Here is a 17,045-nt window from a genome sequence, read left to right on the forward strand (position 1 = left end):
CTCCTCCATTGCTTCCATCTGCCCAGCGAGAGCTAGGATCAGCTGCTGTGTCTCTCCGCTGGTTGCCACCTCCTCCACTCCGGCCTGGTCTTCTTTCTGGGTGCCACCAGACTCTGTTTCCCTGCTGTCTGGGTGCACATTACTGGTCTTTGGGGGTCCACGGCTCGCATTGCCACCTCCAGCCATCTGTACGTAAGTGGGGCCCCCCCCGTCTCGGCAGGTCTTGTACGTGTGGCCCGCCTCTCCGCACAGGTTGCAGCTCTTTGCTTCCTGACAGTCCTTAGTCAGGTGATCTTTGGGGGTCCACGGCTCGCATTGCCACTTCCAGCCATCTGTACGTAAGTGGGGCCCCCCCGTCTTGGGCAGGTCTTGTACATGTGGCCCGCCTCTCCGCACAGGTTGCAGCTCTTTGCTTCCTGACAGTCCTTAGTCAGGTGACCCTCCTGTTTGCAGTTCCTGCAGATGGTCACCTTGCAGTCCGCCGCCACGTGTCCCGACTTCCCACAGGTTCGGCACACTTTCGGCTGCCTTGCATATGTCAGGTAGCCTCTGTTCCCTCCAATTGCGAAGCTTGAGGGTGGGTGGAGAATGTTCCCATTGCAGACCTGACCTGCCGCTTACTGTTCCAGATCCCAAAGGGGTCGATCACATTCGGTGGCTTCTCCCTCAACTTGGACATACCTTCCCAGGAAGGTCAGGACATCAGCCGCTGGAACATAGGGATTGTACATATGGATTGTAACTGCAATTAATGTGTCCCCTCAGACAAACACTGACAAGGGCTGGGGTTGGGATGGTTTTGGGTGTTGGCGAGGAGCTTGGTACGAGGGACCACCTCTGTGTCAGGGTGTTCACCAAGATGTCCACTGGGAGGCTGCTGAGATGGGTGGTTTCCACAAATGGCTGAGGGGCCCTTCCTCCCCTTGCGTCTGGGATAAACCAAGGAATTTAGGGAAATAATAAATCCGAGAGAAGAAAAATATCTCCGCTTGTGGACCGATTTGTTTTGACTATTGAACCTCTTGCAATGGACCTTCCTCTCTGGATTTGGGCTAAGGGTACAGTTTCTCCCCCACCCCCTGCTGTTTCTGTTGTGCTTTCACTAATTCCACCTTTGATGACTGATCACGCTTTGATGTCTAATGTTCTTTTAATCTCTCTTGTTGATCAAAGAGCCAGCAGCAAAGGTGTGGAAACGCTCTAGTGCCGTGGTACTCTGTTTATGTGTGTACTGTGCATCGTTCATGTAGTGTTTGTGAAATGCAAAACAACTCCCTCGCTGCAAAGCTAAATCAGGTTTTATATTTAAAAAAAAACAACTCCATCCGTGTCGTGAATGCTGTTGCTATTCCTGAATATTGTACAGCAGCTCAGTTAAAGTTTAGCAAAGCGTGTGCATCGTGTGGCATCTGATATCTTGCTGTGCCACCATGTACGTGCTGTTCGCTGCCTCATTACCATTCTGCCTCATTCTGCTTTTGCAGCTGCAAATATTACTCGAGTTTTACTTTTAAGTGAATAAGAGTCTTGGGGCATTCAGAAACATTCCGCATCTTTGCTGTGGTCACTGGCTATTAACGCAGCAGCAGCGGTGTAATCAGATCAGGCACTGAAGTGGGAATGCCTTCAAGGTTGCACTTGATTCTTTCTTTGTCAAATTGCGCTGAATAAGTCTGTTCGCCTTCTCGGACAGTTTCTAACTGCCGTCCAGAATAAACGGCTTCTCCGACGCACTCCCAGCATCACCCCTGACAGTTTGCCCTTGAACGCACACTTTTCTGCTATTACCAGTTATGTTGCTGTACCTGCTGGACCCAATGATGGAAGATTACAAGAGGACTCCCTCTGTTTGTGAAACATTTCGCCCCATTGGAATTAGAAGTTAGGTGGTTATTTTTGACCAGTGCAGAATCGATGGACTCTATAGCCTTTTTCTCTGCTGTGGATCTCTACCACTATGATTGCTGTTTTGGTTGTCCACTGCCATGAATTTTCTATTTTTAATTTTAATATTTTGACAAAGAAGTTGTTTACAATTTTAATTGCTACTCAAACCCTTCCATGTGGAGTTTATAGAATCCATACGGAGTGGAAACAGGCCATTCAGCCCATCAAGTTCACACTGCCCCTCCAAACAGCATCCCACCCAGACCCAATGTCCTCCCCCTCCTTTCCCATCCCTGTAACTGTGCCTTTCCCATGGCTAATCCACCTAGCCTGCAGATCCCTGGACACTATGGGCAATTTAGCATGGCCAATCTACCTAACGTGCACATCTTTGGACTGTGAGGGGAATCCAGAGTATCTGGGAAAAACCCACGTATACACAAGAATATGCAGAATCCATACAGACAGTCACCCAAGGCTAGGATTGAACCCAGGTCCCTAGTTCTGTGAGACAGCAGTGCTAACCACAGAGCTACCATGTCAACCATGGCAACATTTTCCAAGTGGCCATTGGAGGGGAGAATATTGTGGCCATACATCTTATTCCCGTTGTGCTTGGGGTGTGTGCAAACATCCTCATATGTTGTTATTTATACTCATCCATATGAAAACATTTTCTACAATGGATGAGGGGTAAAAGGTGTGTTATCACCCTTAGAATGATGTTCCTTTCAGACATCAACATGCAAGTGAGTCAAATACTCAGATGTTGTCATATAACTACAGCCTGAAGCATCTGAGACACAAACTGTTCATGGACATTCCTCTGAACTGTGTATATTAACATTAATATTAATTATTCATATTAATAAAGATAACCAGTGATCATCAAGCTGTAAATAAATTATATTTTTATTTTTCTGTAATTTTGATTATGGACTGAAATGTGAAAAGAACTGTTTATTTATCAAAGGACTACTGAACTTATTAATCAGACAGTGATTGCTAGCATTGTTTACACAGCTGCTTGTTCAAATAGTAATGATTAGATTCCCTACTGTGTGGAAACAGGCCCCTTGGCACAACAAGTCCACACCTACCCTCCAAAGAGTAATACCCCAGACCCATTTCCCTCTGACTAATGCACCTAGCACTATAGGCAATTTAGCATGGCCAATTCGCCTGACCTGCACATTTTTGAACTGGAGGAGGAAACCAGAACAGCTGGAGGAAACCCACGCAGACACAGGGAGAATGTGCAAGCGCCACACAGACAGTCACCCAAGGCTGGAATTGAACCCAGGTCCCTGGTACTTTGAGGTAGCAGTGCTATCCACTGAGCCACCATACCACCTCAAAGTTGAGTTTGCAGATGAGCTGGTGCCAAGATGTGTTTACAAATGGAACTTTGGCTTGCAATATGTAGCTGATGGGTGACCTTTTGTCCTTTTGTTGACCCAATAACTATGTGATTGGCCTCCGGATGGTTTAACAACTTGGGGGTTTGAATGATATGGCGAAGAAACACTTGAATGTCTGGTAGAGGCCATTTTAGGAAGGAAGTAAAATGCACCCCAAGATAGACACTAGTAAATTTATTTTCCCTTTCAAGTTGCTGCAAGCTGTGACTTTTGATTGCTAAGTCAAATTTCTCTTTTAGGTGAACCATGCTTCTTGCAAACAAGTGAAAGAATCTTGTGAAGGATCACTGAGAAACCGAGCTGATCATCTCAGCAAAACTCATTGACAAGGAACCACTGAACTGCCTGCCCAGTCTTTCCCTTTGTCCATGATTTTTTCTTTTCTTATTTGTGTTGTTCTGTCTGTGTGTGTGTGTAGAGGGAGAATCTATAAGGGGGTCAGAGTATTAACTAGTAGAGGTACATATCGATGGTTGATAATTATCTGTCGTTTAAAATCTATTTAATTGGTGTTCATCAGCAATCACTCACGAACTAGTATGGTATTCACTTGGAAATTCTGTCAGTTTTGTGAAGTGCAGTGCTTTCTGGGTTTAAAAACAGGTAAATGGGGAATTTTGCATACTTTGCTAAAACCTTTAACCATTAACTCAACAAGAAGCTTGATTTCCATGCTCTTCCTAGTCAGGCATGACAAAGTTAAAGGAATCCACCTATCTTTTTGGTGTTACATTTAGATAGTACAACAATATAATTGCAACGGCTATTGAGTCCATCATAGTTGGAGGCCATTCAGCCCATGGAGTCCATGTGTGCTCGTTGTCGACCATTCCAATCAGTCTTACTCCCTCTCCCTATTTCCATACCTTGCAAGTTTATTTCTCTTCAGTGTCACCCAACCCTTCAATTTCCTTTGAAATTCTTCGCACTCCCACTACCCTCATAGGCAATGAGTTTCAAAACATTACCACCCCCTTCACGTAAAATAAAAATCCTTGCATCCCTCTGTACTTCTTTCACCCAAAGCCTTAAATCAGTACTGTTGGTCCTTCTGCCAGCAGCTAGTGAGAACAACTTACCCTTCATGTATCAATATCTAATGCATCTCCATCCAATTTCCACCTACCTCCTTTGCTCCATTTTGTGAAGAGCAGTTTTGGAAGTTGAGTTTCTGTTCCAATCCAGATAGAGGGTGGCATGATGGCTCAGTAGTTAGCACTGCTGTTTCACAGCACCAGAGTCCCAGGTTTAATTCCAGCCTTTGGCAACTGTCTGTGTGGAGCTTGCACATTCTCCCTGTGTCTGTGCGGGTTTCCTCCGGGTGCTCCGATTTCCTCCCACAATCCAAAGATGTGCAGGTCAGGTGAATTGGCCATGCTAAATTGCCCATAGTATTAGGTGCATTAGTCAGAGGGAAATGGGTCTGGATGGGTTACTCTTCGGAGGGTTGGTGTGGATTGGTTGGGTCGAAGGGCCTGTTCCCACACTGTAGGGATTCTAGTCTAATAAGATGAAGGAATTGCCTGACAGGCTTTGAGCATAGAACAAGCGGTAAATAGCATCAGATCTTTGTCACTGCTTTAGAAGACGGTGCTAAGCGGAAATAAATTTCAGATATTTGCGAAAACATCATGGAATTTTATTTTCCAGAATCTTTTATGTGGAAATTGTTTAGAAAGTCGCCACTCTTCGCTGCATTGAAGCAGAATCTATAAATACTGTTAAAAAGGAATTTGTGATAGGCTACAAACAAAAGGAATGATAGAGGAAATGAAGAGAGTGGGATTAGGCTCGTGGCGTGTAGAAAGAATAGAACCAGCAGAAGCTGCCTTTGCTGGAATATTCTTTGCTTTTAATGGGGCTGATAAATGACCCTTGGGTGCTGTTTGTGTTCAGTGCATGAGAAAGCTGGCCTTGCCCAATAACATGAAGCCAGCTCATTTCAATCTTTTTCAGACACTCCCTGAAATATTCACTGGAAACAGTAGGGGGTGCCAAAGAGGGACTGATGGCTTCCTGAAACACAAGAAGGGGTTTTTTTTTTGGTCACTGGGGTTAGGGCAGTGAGGGTAATACTGGAGGGTTACTGAAAGGCAAACCCAAACTGGTCATTTCTGTCACATCCTCCTCCAAACAACAGGCTCAGGCACTTGAGCACAGCTTGGCATTTTTAATGTTAATTCAAGCTCTCACTGCTTATTCATATTGGCCTGTGTTGAACCCATTGGAGTGTATTGCCAGCCTCAATGTCTCATTAAGTGGGGGAGGGGTGTGGGCCCCCAGAGCACTTCAGTGCATTATCTGCCCCTATAATTACGTATGACATGTTTTATCTGAAGTACACACTGCTGTGACCGTCACACCACAAAGTACAAAAAGCAATTTTACGTAGGAACCTGCTGTTTTATAATTACAGTAATAGGACAATTTGAAATAATGCAAATCTGATGTTTGTAATGGTTGCTCTCTGGCACTTAGTGACTAATGAGCTGTTAAAATAACCATTTGGAGAAATAATTAAAACACTTTACATTTAGGAAGGTGGGACCAGAAGTCGTTAATCCTGTGGTTTAAGTGTGCAGTAGGTTGAGGTATTGGAATACAAACTGTGTTTAAACAAAATCTGGGTCCTCAAATTAAACTGCAGGACACAGCTGTTCAGTAGATACACCTGAAATCTCCGCAGTTCAAGAGATTGGTTAACAGTTGTGGTAAAATGGCAGAGATCAATATGTTGACTGTTTTAAGTGCCTCTGTTGTAATTTTCCAATCTTGATCTAGCCCAGTGAGAGTAGATTCCTAAAGCATGAAAAAGGAAAGGCACACTGTGCATAAGGAGAGTGAAAGTTTATGTATAATAGCTGGGGTGCTGGAAGAGTATCATAGTGCTTCATGCATGAGAGGGAACCTTTGGTTTTTCTGGTGACACTGTTTGAAATTGTTTTTCATCTGACAACTACATCAGAATTATCTGCTAGGAGCACGAGATAATCTCTCACAAGGGAGAATGCTGGTGAGACCCAGGAACGTCAGGAATGTGCGAAAGCAGGATGGGAAAAGAAGCAAAAGAACGAGGGTGAGGGTTGAGGTGAAAACAACTGTTGGCTTTTAATTCCCCAGGCAGCTTTGTTGTTACTTTGCAGGCAGTACCATTCACTGGCAATTGTGCGGTTCGGCAGGAGGCCCCTTATTTGTTCCATTGAGATTACAACAAAACATTTGACATTTTGGTACAACATGTAATTCATTTTCTGGAGCCGTCAACTTCAAAGCAATTTTCTTTTCTGAATCAATGGAGAATGGAGAGATGACTGTTGGAAAAGTGTATTGATTTATAGATCATATTTTACTGACACCTGTGAGAGTGTGTCAACAGTTACTTATTCCAGGTTGAATCAGCCAAATATATTCTCAGGCCCCAATTTCCATTCAAAGGAATTACTCTGTGCTGTCCAGCGTAAGGAAGGTGGGCTAATACAAGCATCATACAGCTCATTTGCAAATGTTAGCAAAGCAGCCCCATACTGTAGCTCCCAATTTAGAGTGAGTTGTGTTTTAGGCACCCTTGGACACAGGATACTTGAAAAACAGAAAGTATAGGGTCCAATTTCTCCTCCAATATTTGAACTATTTCCTCCAGTAGACTAGATCAAGCCTTTGCAAGGTATTTTTGATTGTGGTTTCCTTTCTTCAGGCTGCGTGGCAATGAGTGACACTCCTCTCTGATAATACCTTCATGTAGTCAATAATCTCACCCAAATTCAGGCTTTCACAGAGGGGCACTGTGATCAAAGTTGTGTATTGAATACAGACTTCATATCTGACAATTCTCTGCCTCATCACTTTTTGGAAAAACAATATTTTTTCCAAAAAAGCTGTATTTTGAGAGAAGGGTTTGGATGGTATTTCCATTTACCTCCACTTTTGTAGCTACAGGCAGACAATGTAAATGTCAGAATTGGAGGCAATCTTTACAATATTTTTTAGCAAGCAATAATTTGCAGAGTTACACATTAGATGCAACTGTATCCTAAACTAATAACTACAGTTTCAAAATATTTATCTATGGGAATGTCTGTCATGGGAACACCAGTGAATTCCCAGTTAATGTTCACCAACTGCAAGGAAGTAAATATAAAAAAGCAGCCTGTAGTCTTCCTGGCTAAAGAACTAGGGAGGGAATTTGAGGCCAAGGTGAAGGTGTGCCAATTTGCTCATGTTTCCTGACATTATTTTATTTGACTTAAATCAGGCCACTTAGAGGAAAATCCCGGCTGAATTTTGCCCTATTTCTCTTTATTATTTTCTCCTTGTCAGTTTATATATGAATCCTGACTGTCTTTCCCTCCCTAATCAAATGTTGTTGCCAACTATAGCAGCTCTATTGTTATTCAAAATTACCATAAGAACGTAAGAAATAGGAACAGGAGTAGGCCATTCGGCCCATCGAGCCTGCTTCATCAGTTAATACAATCATGGCTGATCTGATATTCCTCAGTTTGCTTCCCTGCCTTTCCCATAGCCCTTGAATCCCTGACTGATTATGAATCTTTCTGTCTCTGCTTTAAAAATACACAAGGACTCTGCTCCCATGGCTCTCTCTGGCAAGAAAATACAAAAAGTCACCATCTTCAGAGAGAAGAAATTTCTCCTCATCTCAGGCTTAAATTGGCATCCCTTTATTCTGAGTCTGTACCCTCTGGTCCTAGACTCTCCCATGAGGGGAAACATCCTCTCAGCATTGACTCGGAGAATATTAAGAATCTGACGTGTTTCAATGAGATCACCTCTCATTGATATTCTTCCAAACTCCAATGAATAGAATCTCAACCTATTTATCCTTTGCTCATTAGACAATCTTTCCATACTGGGGATCATCTGAATTGCTTCCAATGAAATAATATATTTCCTTAAATAAGGGACCAAAACTGCACACAGTACTTCCAATTGTGGTCTTACCAGCAACCTGTACAGTTACAGTAAGACATCTCTACTCTTATACCCCTTTGCGATTGATTAGATTGGATTAGATTAGATTCTTTACAGTATGGAAACAGTCCCTTCATCCCAATAAGTCCACACTGACCTTCCGAAGAGTAAACCACCCAGATACATTCCCCATATTTACCCCTGACTAATGCACCTAACTAAGGTCCAACATTCCAGTAGCCTTCCTGATTACCTGCTGCACTGGTATGCTCGCTATCTGTGTTTCATGTACAAGTGCACACAAATCCCTTTGTGTTACAACTTTATGTATTTTTTCTCCATTCGAATAGTATTCTGTACTCCCTTCCAAAATGAACAACTTTGCATTTTCCCACATGAAAATCCATTTGCCGTTTTTTTGCACACTTACTTAACTATCAATATCTCTCTGTGAACTGTTTGTATCCCTCTCACAACGTACGTTTCCAGCAATTTTAGAGTTGTTTCCAAATTTGCCTACATTATATTCTATTCCTTCCTCCAAGTCATTAATATATATTGTGAAAGTTCTGGACCCAGTACTAATCTCTTTGAAACCTCACTGGTCACGGGTCACGGTATTCCACTTGCTGTTTCCTGCCCGTGAGCCAATTCTCTGTCCATACCAATATAGTACCTCCAACACATAGGCTCTTATCTTATGTCTTAATGTTTCGTGAGGTACCTTGTTGACTGCCTTTTAGATGTCCAAATAGAATGCATCTACCGGTTCCACTCTGTTCACTCTACTTGAGATTTCCTTGAAAAACTCTAATAAATTCGTCAGACACAATTTCCCTTTCAAGAAACCATGCTAACTTTGCTTGATTAGGCTATAAGTTTCCAAATGTTTTGACATTACTTTCTTAATAACTGATTCAATACTTTTCTAACAATAGATATTAGGTTAATTGGACTATAGTTCCCCACTTTTTGCCTCTCTCCCATTTTGAATAGGAGTGTCATATCAGCAGTTTTCTAATCCTCTGGCACTTCTCCAGAATCCAATGATATTTGGAAAATTAAAACCAATGCATCCACTATCGCTGTAACTACCTCTTTTATGATCCTAGGATGCAAGCCATCAGGGTCAGGGGACTTATCTGCCTTTAACCTCATTAGTTTGTCTAATGACTAGTGCAAAGTAACTAATTAATTTCTCTGCCATTCCCTTGTTTCCTAAAATGACCTCCCTAGATTCATCTTCTAAAGGGCTTAAGATCAGTGTCTTCCTTTTTACACATTTAAAGAAGCTCTTATTGTCCTTTTTTTAACTTCTCCCTCTTTAGAACATCAAAATGAGATTTTCTGAAGATTGAACATGCTGGGCTCTTTGTGTGTGCTTTCTGGCTGAAGAGTTGAAGGATTTATTTTCTTCACCCCTCTCACTTTGCACCACTGCCTACTGCTCTCTACTTTTGCCTCCCCATCCATCTTAACCTCCTGAATGTTTGTTCATTTGTGAACAAGGCCCTGTTTGGTTTATTTTGTCTTTCAGAGAGAAATGCAAATAGTACATTATAGTTAGATAGTTAGAAGTGTGCAACAGGTATATTTTCTAGGAATATTAAAATACATCTGCAATCAGAAAATGGCTGCAGTCCTTCTATTGTTCAGCTTTTAATAGTTTTTTGCTCTGAGCTTACACTCTGTCTTAACCAATCAAGCTCAGTAAGCAAAGATGAATTGTCAGACTCACATTATCGAATGCAGAACAATTAAACCATTGCACATCTCAACTTTACCATCCACAACCTTACTATTGGCAAGTGCCAATAGAAATCAACAGCCAGATTTCTGCAAAGGCTTGTCCCACATGCAATAAATCCTTCCCAGTTTAGCAAAACCTCTTTGATATGCGAGTTATTTCATACCTGTCCTACCCAGACTACTATAGTAGTGGTTTGAGTCATGTCAAGCTTTCACCTATCATTTAACTTGTCATGGTACCTGCTACCTTTGGCACATTTGATTTAAACTTCTCACGGCTTATTGCTCATGCAGATGTCCACGATGACCCCTCTGTTCTTTTCAACATTGCTTATGCACTAAGCAAATTCTCATCTTCAGCAATATTAATCTTTCCCCTCATTCCCTTGTTGTCTGTCTTCAGCACTCATCATTCTTTTCCCGTGTTACCCTCGATAATAACTCCTCCACTTATGCAGTTAATTACTCCATTGGTCTCCCGCTCTCTCAGTGAGAGATCATCTCTGACCATTTCCCACTCTCACCTCCAGACTCTGTGAAAGTTGGGTTGCTTTTATCATCTCATTCGGTGAAATCAAGGCTCATGACAGGATCCTTCCAGACTACCTTTTGAATCCCTCACTTTGGCCCTGTTAATCACATGACCCCTTCTGCCACTATCAATTTGAGGTCCTGCCTATGTTCAATGATCTTATTGGGAAACCCTTCTCTGCCCACCCGGTTGCACAGACAGACTCTTCAACCACCCAGGTCCTACTTCCTCTCACATTTCTTTCCATTAAAAAATCCCCTCCAAACTCACCTCCTTGTCCATGTTTTTGATTGTCCTTTTTTCCTGTCATGGCTTCCGTTTTGCACCTGCCCAGCTTTGACACAGGCTGAGAAGTTCTTCTGTATTAAAGAGAGTTTGGAAATGTAAACACTTTTGTCTGGTGCACCAACTATTTTTATGGATCAATCTTAGAGCCTGTGTTGGATGTCCCATGGTTTTCTGCCTGGTTGTGTTGGTGTTAAGTGTTTGTTTGTGGTGAAAAATAGGCAGGAAATTCACAACATCACAAATTCTTTCAACCTCCATCCAAGGGACGGGGGCAGTTGGGCTGTGGTAGACAGGAAAGGTCTGGTGGAGTGGCTGTGTCACCATAGTCTTACCAGACGATGGGGCTGCTCTGTCATTAGAGGGAGATGATGGGTGGTGGTTTAACCTGAGGGTCTCCATTCCTCAGGTGAAGGGAGAGGTTGAAAAAGAGAGTCCTTCGTGGTATCTTTAGCTGGTGATGGGAATTGAACCCAGACTGTTGGAATCACACTGCTTCGCAAACCAACCGTCCAGCCAACTGAGCTGAAACTGGAGTAAAACAGGACTGACTGTAACTGGTTGTAAAGACTCTTGACCAAGTGATTGGTCCATCTGTAACCTCTTAGACTGTTTGAATTATCTCCCACCCATCATATGCGGTGCTGAAACCCAGATCTACAGGTTCAGAAGGTGTGTAGATCACACTCCATATCACTGTCCAGGACAGACATTTGCTGTGTTAAAAAAAACAGGCACGTTTGCAGTTTTTCTTTCCTATAGGATCTTACAGCCTTTAAGCAGCAATAATGAGATCCCACAGGCATTATCCTCGAAAACATTTTCAGACTTTTAAACAGCTGGAAACTCAAGTTCTCAGCTTTACTGTTAACATTTTTATTCTATGGATAATATCTCAAAACAGGAGAAATCTTTTAATGGGATCATTCCAACTGTGAGTGCAATGACCTCTGTATCCAATAACCCTTTTAAATATTGGTTTGTTGCAATGGTGAATGTTTGTGTGAGACACTTTGCTTTGACTTTTCATGTCATGATGAGGCGATGCTGTTGTTTGTCTTGTGTGAAGTGTTTCTGTAAAGATGCAACCTTCCTGATTCATGAGTAACACAATAAGTCAAATCCTGAAATATTTGTAGTCTTTGAATGTGCGATGGACACCTCCCAGTAGCCCAGCTACGCTGCTTATCACTGGTAAATCTACTCGTGGTTGCAGGTCTTCCTTCTGACAGTTCCCTTTATCTTTGTGTAAGTCTTTTGCGCCAATTTAGCTCAAGACACTTTGGCCCATCATCCTTTAAATCACTCTGCTAGTTGATTGTCAGTTTCCTCCATGACAGTCATTTTACTGGTTTTGAAACCTAAATATCGATCTGATGAGGTAAAAATGTCTGTAAATTGTTTCAGCTACTCAGTATATTCTATGTCTGCACAGGAATTGCGTTACATCTTTGAAAAGCCACAAACCAGCACAATGTCAGCCTTGAATTTAATGGGGAGCTAAAAATGAGCATATACTTTACATATAGCAATTTCAATCTTTATACATAATACAGATCTAGAAGTAATTAACTCAAAAGGGATATAATCTGCATGCTAAACTAATTTGTTATTCATTCACAGGATGTGGGTATCAATGGCTAAGCCAATGTTTTTTATCCATCCCGAATCTCCCAGAGGACAGTTAAGAATCAGCCACATTTCTGTGGGCCCACAGTCAAATGTATGTCAACCGTTTCCTTCCCTAAATGACATTAGTTAACAGCAGTTTCATAATTATCATTAGATTCTTAATTCTGGACTTTTAAAATTGAATTCAAATTCCATCATCTACCCACGGTGGGATTTCAACTTGGGTGTCCAGCATTACTTCGGTCTGTAGGTTAGTAGTGTAACAATAATACCACTAGGCCATTGTCTCCCCCAGAAACTGTAGTTAATTTATAAGTAGTTTTGTTTTAATTTCCAATTGTGTAAGCTAACAGCCTTGATCTAGTTAAAAATCACACAACACCAGATGATGGGAGAAAGTGAGGACTGCAGATGCTGGAGATCAGAGCTGAAAATGTGTTGCTGGAAAAGCGCAGCAGGTCAGGCAGCATCCAAGGAACAGGAGAATCGACATTTCGGGCATAAGCCTTTCTTCAGGAAGAAACCCTTCTTCCTGAAGAAGGGCTTATGCCCAAAATGTCGATTCCCCTGTTCCTTGGATGCTCCCTGACCTGCTTCGCTTTTCCAGCAACACATTTTCAACACCCGGTTATAGTCCAACAGATTTAATTGGAAACACTAGCTTTCGGAGCGCCGCTCCTTCATCAGCGTGGGGGAGTGGTGCTCTGAAAGCTCGTGCTTCCAAATAAACCTGTTGGACTATAACCTGGTGTTGTGTGATTTTTAACTTTGTACAGCTCAGTCCAACACCAGCATCTCCAAATCAAGCCTTGATCTAATGATTTTAGATGTTCCCTCCACTAAATAGCCCAGCCAATCAGACACAACCTCACGTAAATGTGTGAATTGGCTCCTTCTTCAAGCAAACCTATCAAGAGATCATAAAAAAAGTAAAACTTAGCACATTCTTTGTAGCAAGTTAGAATCCAGATGGGATTCTGACTCCAGCTGTATATATTTTTAAAAAATCTTTTTATCTAGTGTGATTATGCCAAGACAGAACCAGGGAATATCTCTTCTTCCACATGCCAGGCTTGTTTTGATGGTGGTCAGATTCCTTGAAGTTTGTTTTGTATTCCAGCATCAATAAAGTCAACCCATATATGCCCTGAGCAATTGGCAATATGCAAACCAATCATAGACCTGGACGGAAGGGAACAGGTGAGATCGGATACAAGAGGAGGATAAATAGGGGGAAGGAGGTAGATGAGTGAAGCAAGGAGAGCTGTAGGTTAAGAGAAATACTTGCATTTGTAAAGTACATTTCATGACCTTGAAACTTTCTCTAAAGTGCATTGCAGTCAGTTGGGTATCTTATATGTTTTTAAAGCCTGATGTGAAGAATGACACACAGACAGACCTATGGGAAATACATAAATAGGAATAGGCAAAGAAAGAGGAAGAAGGGATAAGACTGTAGAAGAGATGCTGAAAGATTGAAACTCTCTCTGCTTCCCTTTATGTTTGTATCTCTTTCCCTGTGCATTACTTGGATTCTATTGAATGTCTTGAAAAGTTGGGCTTTCATCATTGAAGTGAGTGTGTTTGGCATACATCCCTTGCCAATCAGTGTTATGCAATTGACAATGTTCTTTTGTGTTTTATTGAGGATGTGAATTCCAAACTTGAATTATATGGAGCTAACACAGCATTACTATATCTTGTGCAATACAAACACCGAGACCATCCATCCCATTTTCCTGATTGCACTGTCCAGATTATTTGAGACTGGTTGATACTAAAGGGATGAACTCCCAGCTGAAAGAGTTGTCTGGGCCTGAGAGGGGAATGTACAACCAGTTAGCTCGATCAAGACCAAAGTGTGTGAAAGGTCAGACCGTAGGCTGCTTGTGTGCAAAATTTCTCAAATGTGAATTGCAGTATCACTTTCATGATTTTAGAATTACAATCGTATGTAAAGTCCTTTCTGAGAAATCCTGAACTGATTTCTAAAGAAATGTATATGGTATACAATAAATTAATATACACATTTCAATTTATCAACCTGGAGTTTGATGTTCTGTCACCTGTTTGAAGGTTCTTTCCCTGTCAGAAGTTCAAGTAATTCTTGCTGAAAGTCATATTTATTCATTTTTTGGTTTTCTCTTCCTACGGTATATATACATATCTACTTCAATTATAGATATGTGGACAGATAAAAGGCCGAGATAATACTGTTAACATTCAGTGTGCATTGAGAAGAAGGTACTTTCAAAGACAGGAGAAAACTGGATACTGAAAGACAACAAAGACAGACAGGGAACTGAAAGCTCAATTTATAATCAGCCTCTGGCTCACTCCATCTCTCCTGAATCTCTCGGACACTGAGCTAGTGCCAAGCTTTCAAAAACAAATTTCACTGCCTGGGTTTCTCCTCATTTCTCATGTATCCTACTTTGCTTTGCATACTTAGGCATTTGTCCCTTTTAAAAGATGCAATGGCTCTCTGTCATTACTGCTTTCTATCGTAAGGCATATTCTAACAACCCACTGTGTAAAAAGGTTTCCTCTCGTGTCGCTCCTCACTGTTAGTGACAAAGTTAATTAACTTCTCAACTGCTTACGCAATTCACTCAACCAAAGTCCTTAAGAATTGTAAAATTCTCGAGTATATCTTTTTGTGGTCTCTGCTTCAATATGAAATACTGGAAGGATATTGTTTATAAGTTTTACATTAAAATTTCTTCTCATTATTTGAAATTTGTTCTCTCTGATCAACCCTCTGAAATGTAGTAACATAGAAACATAGAAGGTAGGAGCAGATAAAGGCCAATCAAACCTGCTCCACCATTCATTGTGATCATCGAGCTCAATATCTTATTCCTGCCCTCCCACCATATGCACCATAGAGCTACAAGAGCTTTATCTATCTCCTTGAAAACACATCATATATTGGCCTCAACCACTTTCTATGGCAGTGAATTCCACAGATTCACCACGCTCGGGATGCAGAAATCTCTCCTCATCTCGACCCTAAAAGGTTTACCCCTTATCCTGAAACTAGGACACCCTGGTTCTGGACTCCTCCACCATCAGGAACATCCTTCTGGAATCTAACCTGTCTCATCTTGAGATCTCATGCTCTTCTAGTCTAGTCTGTTGTGAACCCTCAATTTTAATCGCTCCATCATTGATGGCCATGCCTTCATTTACCTAGATAGAAAGATCTGGAATTATGCTTCCTGCTCCTCTCCACTTCTTTGCTTCTATACCTTCTTAAAGCTGACCGCTCTGACCAATTTTATGTTTTGGGTCAGCGGGCCTAATATCTCCTCAATGTCATACTTTGTTTTATAACACTCCTGTGAGGAATCTTGGGATGTTCCATTATCTTAAAGCGAATATATGTGGTTATCATCTCACTGAGCAATGAAATCAGTCCATCATTAGTTGGTTCGATTATAATCCTTAAAAGCCTTGAAGATTTCAGAGATCACTGTTTCATCTTCTCAGCTCCAGTCAAAATCATCCTGATATGGCTGACCTGTCTTCAGAATTGTATGGTAACATCATCGATGAACTAATGCACTGCTTCAATTTGTTTTCCCCTCTCTGTAGTGAACTACTCAAAACTGTCACACACTGCATCAAACTGCTGTGCAGAGTGGGCAGCTGCTGACAGACTGGATAGTGACATATTGAAAAAGAGAAAGGAGATGAGAATGTGATGGTGACAGAGACACTGCTGGAGATAGACATTGACTGACAACAACGTTAGACCAGAATTTCAGCTCAGAGGTGTGTGTGTGTGTGGGAGAGAGATTGTGTCTGTGTGTGCATGTGCTCATGTATGTGAGAGAGAGAGTGTGTCTGTGTGTGCGCGCGCGCGCATGTGTATAAGAGAGAGTGTGTGTCTGTGTCTGTGCGTGAATGTGTGTGTGTGAGAGAGTGAGTAAGTGTGTGTGAGTGAATGTGCGTGTGTGATCCGGACAATCAACATGTCCCATGTCACTTTACAGCTGATGAAATGTCTTTGAAACAAACCCTTGTTGTAATGTAGGAAACACAGCAGGCAGTGTGTGCTCACAGCAAGATTTCACAAACAGCAATGCAATCTTGACTCAATAATCTATATAGCTTGATTGTATTTGAGGATGCCAGTTTTTGATTGACTGTAGACAGGTTGGTACTATCAGGATTGGCGTCCATATGTCAGGGCACAACCCCTTGACCCTGTGGCTGTAACAAAAACCGTGTTTGTGATAGGAACTGTCAGAAATATCAGTTCACCTTCTCACTTGCAGAAATAATGAACCATGTTAGTATTCTATGGTGTCTTGTAGATGGTGGACAGACTTTCAAGAATCAGGAGGTAAATTACTTGTCACAGCATTCCCAACCTCTGACCTGCCTTTGTAGCTTTATAGCTGTGAATTTCCTTGGAAGCCGGATGAAAATGGGTCAAAGCTGATTCAGCAACGGTGTGACAAATGCTACATGGATACAGACTACGAGGGGAAGCAAGAGAGATTCAAAATTGACACTAGCCCTGTCTTGCTCACTGCTGATTGTTAAGTGGAAGACGGAACCAGTTTTAAGACAGTCCTGTGATTCAAAGGCAAAGGAATGAA

At 41.8% G+C, this 17,045-nt stretch overlaps 1 protein-coding gene across 1 annotated transcript in view; it reads left to right on the top strand.

Moving 5' to 3' along the window:
- LOC122540954 (NT-3 growth factor receptor-like) overlaps nt 1-17,045 on the top strand; it is a 741,002-nt gene that overhangs the window by 87,760 nt on the left and 636,197 nt on the right. The window lies entirely within an intron of this gene.

The sequence above is a fragment of the Chiloscyllium plagiosum genome, chromosome 36 (assembly GCF_004010195.1).
Source record: "Chiloscyllium plagiosum isolate BGI_BamShark_2017 chromosome 36, ASM401019v2, whole genome shotgun sequence".
Lineage (NCBI taxonomy): Eukaryota > Metazoa > Chordata > Chondrichthyes > Orectolobiformes > Hemiscylliidae > Chiloscyllium > Chiloscyllium plagiosum.